General features: G+C 42.4%; 1 protein-coding gene across 1 annotated transcript in view; it reads left to right on the forward strand.

The window, feature by feature from the left end:
- The first annotated feature begins 8,567 nt into the window (after nt 1-8,567).
- The window catches only part of raly (RALY heterogeneous nuclear ribonucleoprotein), a 100,841-nt gene continuing 97,782 nt past the window's right edge, over nt 8,568-11,626 (forward strand). The window contains exon 1 of the mRNA XM_068595181.1: nt 8,568-8,585. The gene's annotated coding sequence lies outside the window, so the exon portion shown is untranslated. The remainder of the gene's footprint in view (nt 8,586-11,626) is intronic.

Below are 11,626 nucleotides of genomic sequence, written 5' to 3' on the forward strand. Positions count from 1 at the left end.
ATTTAAAATTCTGAGATAGAAAGTCAAAATTTTAAAATAGAAAGTCATAATTATGAGATAGAAACTTTAAATTCAGATAGAAAGTTGAAATTAGAAGATAGAAACCCAAAATAATGAGATATAAAGTCAAAATTATGATATAAAAAGTCAAATTTATGAGATAGAAAGTCATAATTATGAGATAGAAAGTCATAATTATGAGATAGAGTCGACATTATGGCTTTTCTTTTTCTTTCTGAGTTAAAAAAAAAAGAAAGAAAGAAGAGCCAGCGCCACTGAAGCGCATGCTCACTTACTATCTTATAATTCTTTTACTGGCAGGAATGGACTTCCATAGCTTTAGCATATTGTTGATCTCTCGTGGCCGCCGTACAAATTACACTCACACGTTTTCACCCGACGGCACAACGTTTTTTCCCAGTTTGCTTTTAAATTGGCAGGAACCTACAAACCTCGGTGGCAGCGGCAGCTGCCACACGGCGACGGTGACACGTCCAGTAGCCTGCGAGACGTCTCTCAGGACACCAACGCACGACACGCGCCGCCCCATCTGCCGCCTCGCGACAGCCAAGCGTCGATTTGAAACGAGTCGGAGGACGGCGGGAGGCCTCGTCCCTCCGCGGCGTTCGTTCCCTCGCGTCTCCAGACAGATGTGGTTTGACAGGCCGGGCGTCAGCAGCTGCCGGCGCGAAAAAAAAAAGACACATAACAAAAAAAGCTCACAGTGATTTTCACGCGAGATTGATGGAGCCCATAGTTGTTACTTTAAGGACCTTTTATTTTTAAATTGGCAGGACCAGTTGGGAAAAATATAATTGCGCTAAGATTTTTATTAAATGTGGAGAGCATCTGTAACAACACATGTTCAACTATGAAGCTGCAGTTTGCCCTCGACTGTCACTTTCTTTTGGACGTGTTGGCACTCACGCAGAGCGTCCTTTCAAAATAAACTTCCGTCTCCGCAGGAAGTTGAGTGCAACGAAACAACTTAAGTCCTTGACACCAGTTGTGTTTTTAAATTTTTGGTGCAATTCAATTTTCATGTCATATCTTCTCCAGCAGTTAGTTGTACGTTTGACATAGAAATATGAAATTTGGTAGGCGTATGTACCACATGTAGACTTAAAAATAACTCTCTTAGGACCATTCTCTAAACTGTACCGGAAGTCGGACATTTTGAGTTTTGTGTAATTTTTCCATAATTTCTTGTGTAAATATATATATATATATATACATATATATATATATATATATATATATATATATATATATATATATATATGTATATATATATATATGTATATATATATATGTATATATATATATATATATATATATATATATATACACACACACACAAGAAATTACATAATTTTGTATATAAATTATGAATTCTTGTGTATATATACAATAAATTACAATTATATATATATACATATATATATATATATATATATATATATATATATATATATATATACACACACACAAGAAATTACATAATTTTGTATATAAATTATGAATTCTTGTGTATATATACAATAAATTACAATTATATATATGTATATACATACATATATATATATATAAATATATATACATACATATATATAAATATATATATATATACATATATATATATATATATATATATATATATATATATATATATATATATATATATATATATACACATTTAAAAAAAAAAATTAATTACAGGAAAATCACACAAAACTCAAAATGTCCGACTTCCGGTACAGTTTAGAGAATGGTCCTAAGAGAGTTATTTTTAAGTCTACATGTGGTACATACGCCTACCAAATTTCATATTTCTATGTCAAACGTACTGAGAGTGCTGCTTTGTCGAATTTTGTTGAATTTTGTCAAATTTTGTCAAATTTTGTCGAATTTTCCTCTTCGAAGTCAACGGGTCCTTTTTCTTCTGAACACATTGAGATATCAACAAGCCTTTTTTTTATAGCCTTTGATGACATTAAACCAATTATGATCCACAGAGAATCTTGTGAGAATCGGATCACCGGTCAGGAGACGTTGACTCTGATGTGTTTATGGATTCATACATTGATCTTGGAGGAACTTTGACCACAGAACCCAAAGCAAAGTCTTCGAATATCTTTTAAAATAATTGAAATGTTGTTGATTTACAGCTCGGTGAAGGAGCTCCTCCTCTTCTTTATGTGAGGAAGTTCTTCATCATCAGGGTCATCGGGGTCACACTTCATCAGTTTTAAAGCGAGACGCTTTTTTTAAGAATCCTCTTCAACTTCCTCCTCTGACTCCCGACAACTTCAGGTTCAATCACCCTTTCAATGGAAGCTGTTTCATTTAGAAACTCTCCCTCTGTCAGTCCTCCAGTATTTTTCTCTCGCCACCTCCTTCCTCCCTCCCGCCTCCAAAAAAAAAACCTTTTTCAGAGAAACTTCTCTCTCTTTTTCTTTCCCTTTTGTGCTTTTTTATCATCAGACTTCTCACTGAATGAAATCAAATAACGCTCCTCTGCGCTCGCTCCCGCTGTTTCACGGCGGCTCTGAGGTGAGGAAAATAATTTCATGATATCTGAACATGAAGGGGGGAAAAATACATAGTTACAAATTCTGAGACTTCAAAGGTTAAAACCTTTCTCAGTCTTTTTGGTGCCGATGCGAGCCGGTCTCCTGCAAATTACATACCTCAACCAGCAAAACTGCATTCTCCTTTTTGTTTTCAAGTGAAACATGTTTTCTTTCAGATCGCCGACACATCTTTAAACAGGTGGTTAATAATGATACGGTATAATTAGAGCATTAATGCACCAGGAAACTTTTCCTTGTGAGGATATTGAGGAGTTATTTACACCTGAGCAGCAGATTAAGTCTCTTTCTACGTGTGTGTGTACCGCACTGGTTAGCTCATGGCCGCCGCTGTGCACACACTGGGCGGTTAGAGCTGACAACGCCGTCGGTCACAGAAGCGAGCAACATTGTGAGCTGTCAGCGCTTTCCCCGATGTTAAGGGGTGTTAGCAACGTTAGCTGTGTTAGCAACGTTAGCTGTGTTAAGAACGTTAGCTGTGTTAAGAACGTTAGCTGTGTTAACAATGTTAGCTGTGTTAACAATGTTAGCTGTGTTAACAACGTTAGCTGTGTCAACAACGTTAGCTGCGTTAACATTAGTTGCATTAACGGCGTTAGCTGCGTCGACAACATTAGCTGTGTCAACAACGTTAGCTGTGTCAACAACGTTAGCTGTGTCAACAACGTTAGCTGTGTCAATGACGTGAGCTGTGTCAACAACACTAGCTGTGTCAACAACGTTAGCTGTGCCAACAACGTTAGCTGTGTCAATGACGCTAGCTGTGTCAACAATGTTAGCTGTGCCAACAACGTTAGCTGTGTCAATGACGCTAGCTGTGTCAACAACGTTAGCTGTGTCAACAACGCTAGCTGTGTCAACAACACTAGTTGTGTCAACAACGTTAGCTGTGTCAACAACGTTAGCTGTGTCGACAACATTAGCTGTGTCAACAACGTTAGCTGTGTTAACAACATTAGCTATGTTAACATTAGCTGCGTTCACAATGTTAGCTGTGTCAACAACGTTAGCTGTGTTAACAACATTAGCTGTGTTAACAACGTTAGCTATGTTAACGTTAGCTGCGTTCAAAGCATTAGCTTCTAGCTGCCAGCATAGCCTGTTGGAAGGTGCTTCCAATCTTGTAAATATATTACATCTTTACGTTACTGTTGGAAGAAAAACTTATTTACTCTTAATCAGTTACTGATTCACTGTTATATTCAGAATCATTTTGTATGTTTATTGATCATATGTACTGTTGTAAGGCCTGTGACTGCTCATTGAACTCTCCCTGGTTAAAATCTCACACATGAACTTTGTTAACTACTTGAGGGTTATGGTTACCTAGTTCAGTTCAGTAAACTGTTATGTTATATTTAAGTTACAGGATCAAAGTAAAATACAACTTGTAGTTTCACACAGGACACAACGCGGGTTAACGTCATTAAACCTGGATCTTATCACCATGTTCCCACAGTCCAATTATAGCTTTTATTCTCTACAAGAACCTGAAAACCACGAGGGATTTGTTTCTGTTCTCCGTCTGACTCTCTCTCTCTCTCTCTCTCTCTCTCTCTCTCTCTCTCTCTCTCTCTCTCTCTCTCTCTTTGTTGCCTTTTTCTGCCCTTGGAAAAGAGAACGCCGAGAAACAAGCGGCACAACAAAATAAATAGCCTCGCTCTTTCCTGTCGTCGCACGCCTCTCGTGTCTCCCTGTGAACTGTTTTCAGAGATGAAGGTTTCAAACTCCACCGACGTCGAGAAAACAAACAACTCGAAGCTCCGAGTTCATAAAGTGTCTGCACAGAGGGCTGCGCGAGGTAAACCTCGGTATCAAGACGAGCTCGCAGGACGCTTCCTGTATTGGTTGTTATCCCTCATTCTTCCTCCTCTGCTTTGTTTATTCAATTATTACGTCTGGTGGCTTTGATCTAGGAAAACTGGTTCATGCTTCGAGACATGTAGAGATTAAAGGACCCTGGCTTTATGTATTTTATCAAATCCCTATTTCGTATTTTAATGCATCGGACACAACGTTCACATTGTGTTCATGTGACGAACCTATTTAGTATTATCAGATTATGAGTTATCATTATTATGGTTGCAAAGGTACAGCTTTTATTGTCCCAAGCTGTCCAACCATTGAGCACAAAAAAAATAAATAGAATAGCACTAAAGCGGACATTCTTCAACGAAGCAGCAAGGCCAGAGCGGCGGCCATTTTGATACCATTTCAATTGCGACCGTTTTAGTGTGCTAACCCCTGTATAAACCATCTTATGCCAAGTCGTGGACTCAATGAGGTGAGGTTCATGAGTAATTTAACAGTACTAATATCCAAACTAGCAGTGTGCGGTACAAAAGCCTGCAGCGGCGTCCATCTTGTCTTCTCCGTCTCCGTCGCCTTGCTGCTCGAGCATCAACCAGAGACGAAAAAGTAAAAAATGGTGGCTCGATGTCGAGGGTGTGGGCCACAACTATGACGACTAAAGACGAGCTGGAGCTGGTCACATGACCACTACCAACTGTTCAATGCCCTTCTGTTTTTTTATGTCTGCGGTTCAAAGGTGAAGGGGAACGCGGGGTTGCGCAATGAGACGTAGACGGCGCCTCGACTCAACAAAACAGAAATTGTAGTGTGCGTTTGTTTTATTAGTTTTGTTTCCTGTGGCTTATGTGTTGCATTTAGAACTTAAACACTTTTTACCTGTACAGTCTCAGGACATTTGTAGGTATTAAACGTACCTCTCATGTGTTGCGGGTTGACAGTGACGTTAGCCGTATTTTCCTGTTTTTTTTTCCGTGCTTTTTTATTTTGATTATCTGGAATAATTTCTTCTCGTCAGCACACCCTCCCTCTCGTCTGACTCCGTTGCCTCCGCCTCACCCTCCACCCGATCAAAAAGAAGCCGCTCTACACCGGCACGCGCACACATCCGACAGAAAGTTTCCTCCACGGAGTTACAGCGACTCCCTCGAGAATCCCCTTCGATGACGCGCCGTCGGGAATCGCTGGAATCTTTCAGATTAATTCCTCAAATTCGAAACTGCTTCAAAGTCCCAGTGACAGGATGTTTCTCGTAGAGCGTCTTCAGTTTCTGTACCGGAGACGTACGAGAATTCGTACAGTTACAGGAGGGAATTAATTATGTATATAAATTATTACATTCTCTGCATTTGATTGGACCTGTTAAAAGTGGGAGGGGCTTAGAGAGTAGCGCTCCACACCCTTGGTGCTAAACGGTTGATTGATTTAAAAAAAAGTTTTTTTTTAAAATGCTCTCAAAAAAAGGTTGCAAAAAAAATGCTCTCAAAAAAAAAAATCTAAAATCTTTGCTCTCAAAAAAAAAAACCCAGCAAAAAAAAAGTTCAAAAATCTTTACTCTAAAAAAAACCTGCGCAAGTTTGTGAGATTGTATTTTTTTTTCGATTTTTTTTTTAGAGCAAATATTTTTGAATGGCACTTTTTTTTTTGGCAATTTTTTAAAAATGTATTTCGAGAGCAGATTTTTTTCTAATTGAGAGCAAAGATTTTTGATATGATTGACTTACAAACAAGAAATTTGCTCAGGTAAAAAATACACAAATCTACCTCTATAGGTTTCCCCCCAAATATCTAGAACAAAGATCAACGGGCACCTCTCCGAACCCATGAAAACAAAAAGACAACGTTTCCAAAGCTGCTCATAGCTCTGCATCTTTTGCATTATTCATAGAGCTGGAAGCACAAGGAAGGACCCAGAGAGTAATGGGATTGTAACTGGTTGTATATAATATACTGACAGGAAGATTATCTGTGGACTACGTACTTGAATACAAGAGGAGTTATTTCTGCATCCTTTTAAATCAGGATATTGCAATAAAATCACTGGAAAATCTGTCTGTTTTGGGTTCTTACCAGGCGGCAAACTCCTGTTCTGCCAAGTGAAGCCGATGCTGAAGTGTCTTAAAACCTACTCCTACCTCCTCGCTACTGACTGGGGTGAATTTGGTTGTATAGAAGTCTATGCTTCATGTGTTAAAGCTGCATTCTCTCGTCTGACCACCAGCGGGCAACTCCTCTGGTTGTATAGAAGTATATGCGTCATGTGTTAAAGCTGCATTCTCTCTCCTGACCACCAGGGGGCGACTCCTCTGGTTGTATAGAAGTCTATGCGTCATGTGTTAAAGCTGCATTCTCTCTCCTGACCACCAGGGGGCGACTCCTCTGGTTGTATAGAAGTCTATGCGTCATGTGTTAAAGCTGCATTCTCTCTCCTGACCACCAGGGGGCGACTCCTCTGGTTGTATAGAAGTCCATGCTTCACGTGTTAAAGCTGCATTCTCTTGCCTGACCACTAGGGGGCCGCTCCTGTGGTTGTATAGAAGTATATGCTTCATGTGTTAAAGCTGCATTTTCTCTCCTGACCACCAGGGGGCAACTCCTCTGGTTGTAAAGAAGTCTATGCGTCATGTGTTAAAGCTGCATTCTCTCTCCTGACCACCAGGGGGCGACTCCTCTGGTTGTATAGAAGTCTATGCGTCATGTATTAAAGCTGCATTCTCTCTCCTGACCACCAGGGGGCGACTCCTCTGGTTGTATAGAAGTCTATGCGTCATGTATTAAAGCTGCATTCTCTCTCCTGACCACCAGGGGGTGACTCCTCTGGTTGTATAGAAGTCTATGCTTCACTTGTGAAAGCTGCATTCTCTCTCCTGACCACCAGGGGGCAACTCCTCTGGTTGTATAGAAGTCTATGCTTCACTTGTGAAAGCTGCATTCTCTCTCCTGACCACCAGGGGGCGACTCCTTTGGTTGTATAGAAGTCTATGCTTCATGTGTTAAAGCTGCATTCTCTCCCCTGACCACCAGGGGGCGACTCCTCTGGTTGTATAGAAGTCTATGCGTCATGTATTAAAGCTGCATTCTCTCTCCTGACCACCAGGGGGCGACTCCTCTGGTTGTATAGAAGTCTATGCGTCATGTATTAAAGCTGCATTCTCTCTCCTGACCACCAGGGGGTGACTCCTCTGGTTGTATAGAAGTCTATGCTTCACTTGTGAAAGCTGCATTCTCTCTCCTGACCACCAGGGGGCAACTCCTCTGGTTGTATAGAAGTCTATGCTTCACTTGTGAAAGCTGCATTCTCTCTCCTGACCACCAGGGGGCAACTCCTCTGGTTGTATAGAAGTCTATGCTTCACTTGTGAAAGCTGCATTCTCTCTCCTGACCACCAGGGGACAACGCCTCTGGTTGTATAGAAGTCTATGCGTCATGTGTTAAAGCTGCATTCTCTCTCCTGACCACCAGGGAGCGACTCCTCTGGTTGTATAGAAGTCTATGATTCATGTGTTGAAGCTGTGTTCTCTTTCCTGACCACCAGGGGGCGACTCCTCTGGTTGTATAGAAGTATATGCTTCATGTGTTAAAGCTGCATTCTCTCTCCTGACCACCAGGGGGCAACTCCTCTGGTTGTATAAAAGTCTATGCTTCATGTGTTGAAGCTGCATTTTCTCTCCTGACCACCAGGGGGCGACTCCTCTGGTTGTATAGAAGTCTATGCGTCATGTGTTAAAGCTGCATTCTCTCTCCTGACCACCAGGGGGCGACTCCTCTGGTTGTATAGAAGTCTATGCTTCATGTGTTAAAGCTGCATTCTCTCTCCTGACACACACAATCAGTCTAGTTTGACTCCACAGAGTTGTGCACGTGAGTGTAACTGCAGTCACGCTTGTTTAATGAATTCATTTATTTATTTTTTTGGGATGTGATATCCCTTTAAAAGCCTTTTTTTTCCTGTCTCTCTGCGTGAGCTATCTCTTTTTGCCCGGTGCCAAATTACCCCCCACCCTCTTCTACCCCCCTCCCTCCACCGCGCAGTGGTTCGCTCCAGTCGTGCGCTCAAGCTGCTGGTAAACACCGCCCCGCCGGCCGGCGCGCAGTCGGAGCTCCAGTCCGGTAACCGAGCGCTCTGCCTCCGCCCGCTCCGCGTGTCGCTGCAGCCTCTTTCGGCGTTTTTGCCTCCTGCGTTCGGTAGGTCACTTCTCTCTCTCTCTCTTTCCTCTTTTCTTTGCCTCGTTCTTTCTTTGCTGCTGCTTTTGTTTCCGCCTCTTGTTTTGTTTTGTTTTTTTTTTGCACTGAATTTCAGCAGCTGGTTGGATTTCTCTGTGACGCTGCGAGTCTTTACCGGAGCTTTCACCCGCTGCTTGTTGCTGCTGCAGCCTCTGGCTTTCTTTTATTTTCAGCTCTTTGTCTGATATTTTCTGGCTGTTTTTTTTACTCTTTCTAATTCTCTAAATATGTCTTCTCAGATCTCACAAGATTCATTTTGATTTTCCTACATCTCATTCTTCTGTTTGATCTCTTTGATCTCATTCTTCTAGTTCCGATTTTTTTTTTCTTCTTCTTCTTCTTCTTCTTCTGTTCTTTAAAAGATTGAGCCAAACGGGATTTACTACATTCCTCTTGAACTTGAATGTTGCGCATGCAGCGTGCCATCATCCTGCGAGGATGAGGATGAGGAAGGTGATGATGATGATGAAGGTGATGGTCATCTTCATCCATGGAGCTGCTGCTGATGTTGGGACTGTTTTGTCAGTTATGAATCTCGGTCAGTGCGTGGGAAAGTGTATTTACCGCCACATCACACACACACACACACACACACACACACACACACACACACACACACACACACACACACACACACACTTCATCAGCCTGTTTTGCTGTCAGTCCTCCTGAAGCAGACCAGGAGGAGCTGGCACGTTGATGCAGATCTGAACCTCACAGCAGGCTGACATGACATCATGGCATGATGTCATCACCTGACATGATGTCATCATGCCTCTGAATGATTTATCACTATTTAAAGATTAGTTTTGGCATTGGATCGCAGTTGTTGAGACCGATCATAGATTAAGATGGCTGCAGAAGGCAGAAGGGGCGTCGCTGTTTGATATGTTGACTGATGAATTTTCATAGTTCCAGCTGAGTGGACAGAGGTGCGTTTAGGTGCCTCGGTAAAGTGTAGGGAAAAAAAGACTTCCTTCACTCGTGTGCCAACATGTTCAACCGGACAGAGTCAAGAATAAACGACTGTAATAAACATGTTCATAACTTATTTCTCCTTCAACTTTGTAACTTTAGTGATGTGATTGTTGTCGAGAGAAAAGAAAAAAACTTCCTTGTGAGGATCTGTGTGTGTGTGTGTGTGTGTGTGTGTGTGTGTGTGTGTGTGTGTGTCCTTCAAACTGACTGACTGACCCACATGCTGTGTAAAATGTGAGTGAAGTCATGAGATGTCTGAAGGGAAGTCTTCCTCCTCTCAGGGAGCAGAGACCTGATGAGGAACCAGGAAGTGAGTTGTGATTCATTATCACATCAGACGAGCGTTAGAGAAAGTTTTGGCCTTTTGAGAACGCCACCAACGGATTACGGAAACTCCTCATTTACATATTTGCCCCTCATTTACATATTCTGCCCCTCATTTACATATTCTGACACATCGAACGTTCAGTTTATCGGCTGGTCGAAGTCTCTATGGTTTCTCTTTTCCTTCTTTCCTACTTCCTTCTTCTTCTTCTTCTTCTTCTTCTTCTTCTTCTTCTTCTTCTTCTTCTTCTTCTTCTAGTTCCTGTAGTTCTTCTTCTTCTGCTCTTCTTTATTGGCAGATTCCAACCCTGGAGCCTCTCGCTCTAACTTCTAACCGAACGACATTGTAGCCAAGTTCATTGGCTCCAAACCAGCTGATTGAAACTCTCCGGATTCGCTTCATATTAATTTTTTTCTGCGACATTTCCACATTTGGAGCGGCGCCACGTTGTTTCGTTCTCCCTCTGGACTCGGCGTTGTTGGACTGCGGGCGTTCGGGCTGCCGTGTTTGATAGAAACAGGGAAAAAATGAAATGAATAAATAATTCCCGAGCTCCTCCGCGGTGATGCCGAGCGCCGCTACGCTCCGACGGCGCGTTGGAGCTCATCAGTGCCGAGTCTGACTGAGCGCTATGAAACATGCAGGTTCAGGGGCGTGGAAAATCCACTCGCACAGTGATAACTGTTGCGTATTAAAAGGGATTCAGTGGAGTGGATAGTTCTGTTGCACGCTGGAGGTCATGGGTTCAGCGTTCTGCTGCCCGTTGAACGTCTTTGTTAAAAACTTTATGAAGGGCCGGTGTCCCTGCAGCACAAGTGTTCGTCATCTCTTTGTCAAACTGAAGCATCGTAGGAGCTTCCTGCTCAGACTCTGAACCTCTGAGTCCTTTTTGCAAACCGGAGCTTTGACATTCTTTCATGTCGCCGTCTGCTCCGTGACGGAGGCGCTGATTATAAAGAAGTGAAGGACACAGCAGGTGGTCTGCTCTAATTGAAACCCTGTTGTCCTGCGTTACGGGTGTCTGATAAATATGAAGGGCTTTTAGCTTCAGGCTAACTGGAACGGGGACAACAACAACTCACCATGTGGAGCTCAAGGCCATTTCAAATCATTGTAAACATGAGGTTGTATAGAAGTCTGTCCTTCATGTGTTAAAGCTGCATTATCTCCTGACCACCAGGGGGCGACTCTTCTGGTTGTATAGAAGTCTATGCTTCATGTGTTAAAGCTGCATTCTCTCTCCTGACCACCAGGGGGCGACTCCTCTGGTTGTATAGAAGTCTATGCTTCATGTGTTAAAGCTGCATTCTCTCTCCTGACCACCAGGGGGCAACTCCTCTGGTTGTATAGAAGTCTGTGCTTCATGTGTTAAAGCTGAATTCTCTCTCCTGACCACCAGGGGGCGACTCCTCTGGTTGTATAGAAGTCTATGCTTCATGTGTTAAAGCTGCATTCTCTCTCCTGACCACCAGGGGGGCGACTCCTCTGGTTGTATAGAAGTCTATGCTTCATGTGTTAAAGCTGCATTCTCTCTCCTGACCACCAGGGGGTGTTTAGCTGTGTTTCCATATGACGACTTTAACCCGTACACATTTTTTGTCTTCATAAAAAGCTCTGTATGATTTAATGTTCCGTGGTTCTCAGCTCAAGATGGCGCCCGCCAATAACAAAGATGGCGGCGGCATCCGCAGTCCACTAA

The sequence above is a fragment of the Clinocottus analis genome, unplaced genomic scaffold (assembly GCF_023055335.1).
Source record: "Clinocottus analis isolate CAN_PGR_092001 unplaced genomic scaffold, fCliAna1.0.p SCAF_3, whole genome shotgun sequence".
In the NCBI taxonomy this organism is placed as follows: domain Eukaryota; kingdom Metazoa; phylum Chordata; class Actinopteri; order Perciformes; family Cottidae; genus Clinocottus; species Clinocottus analis.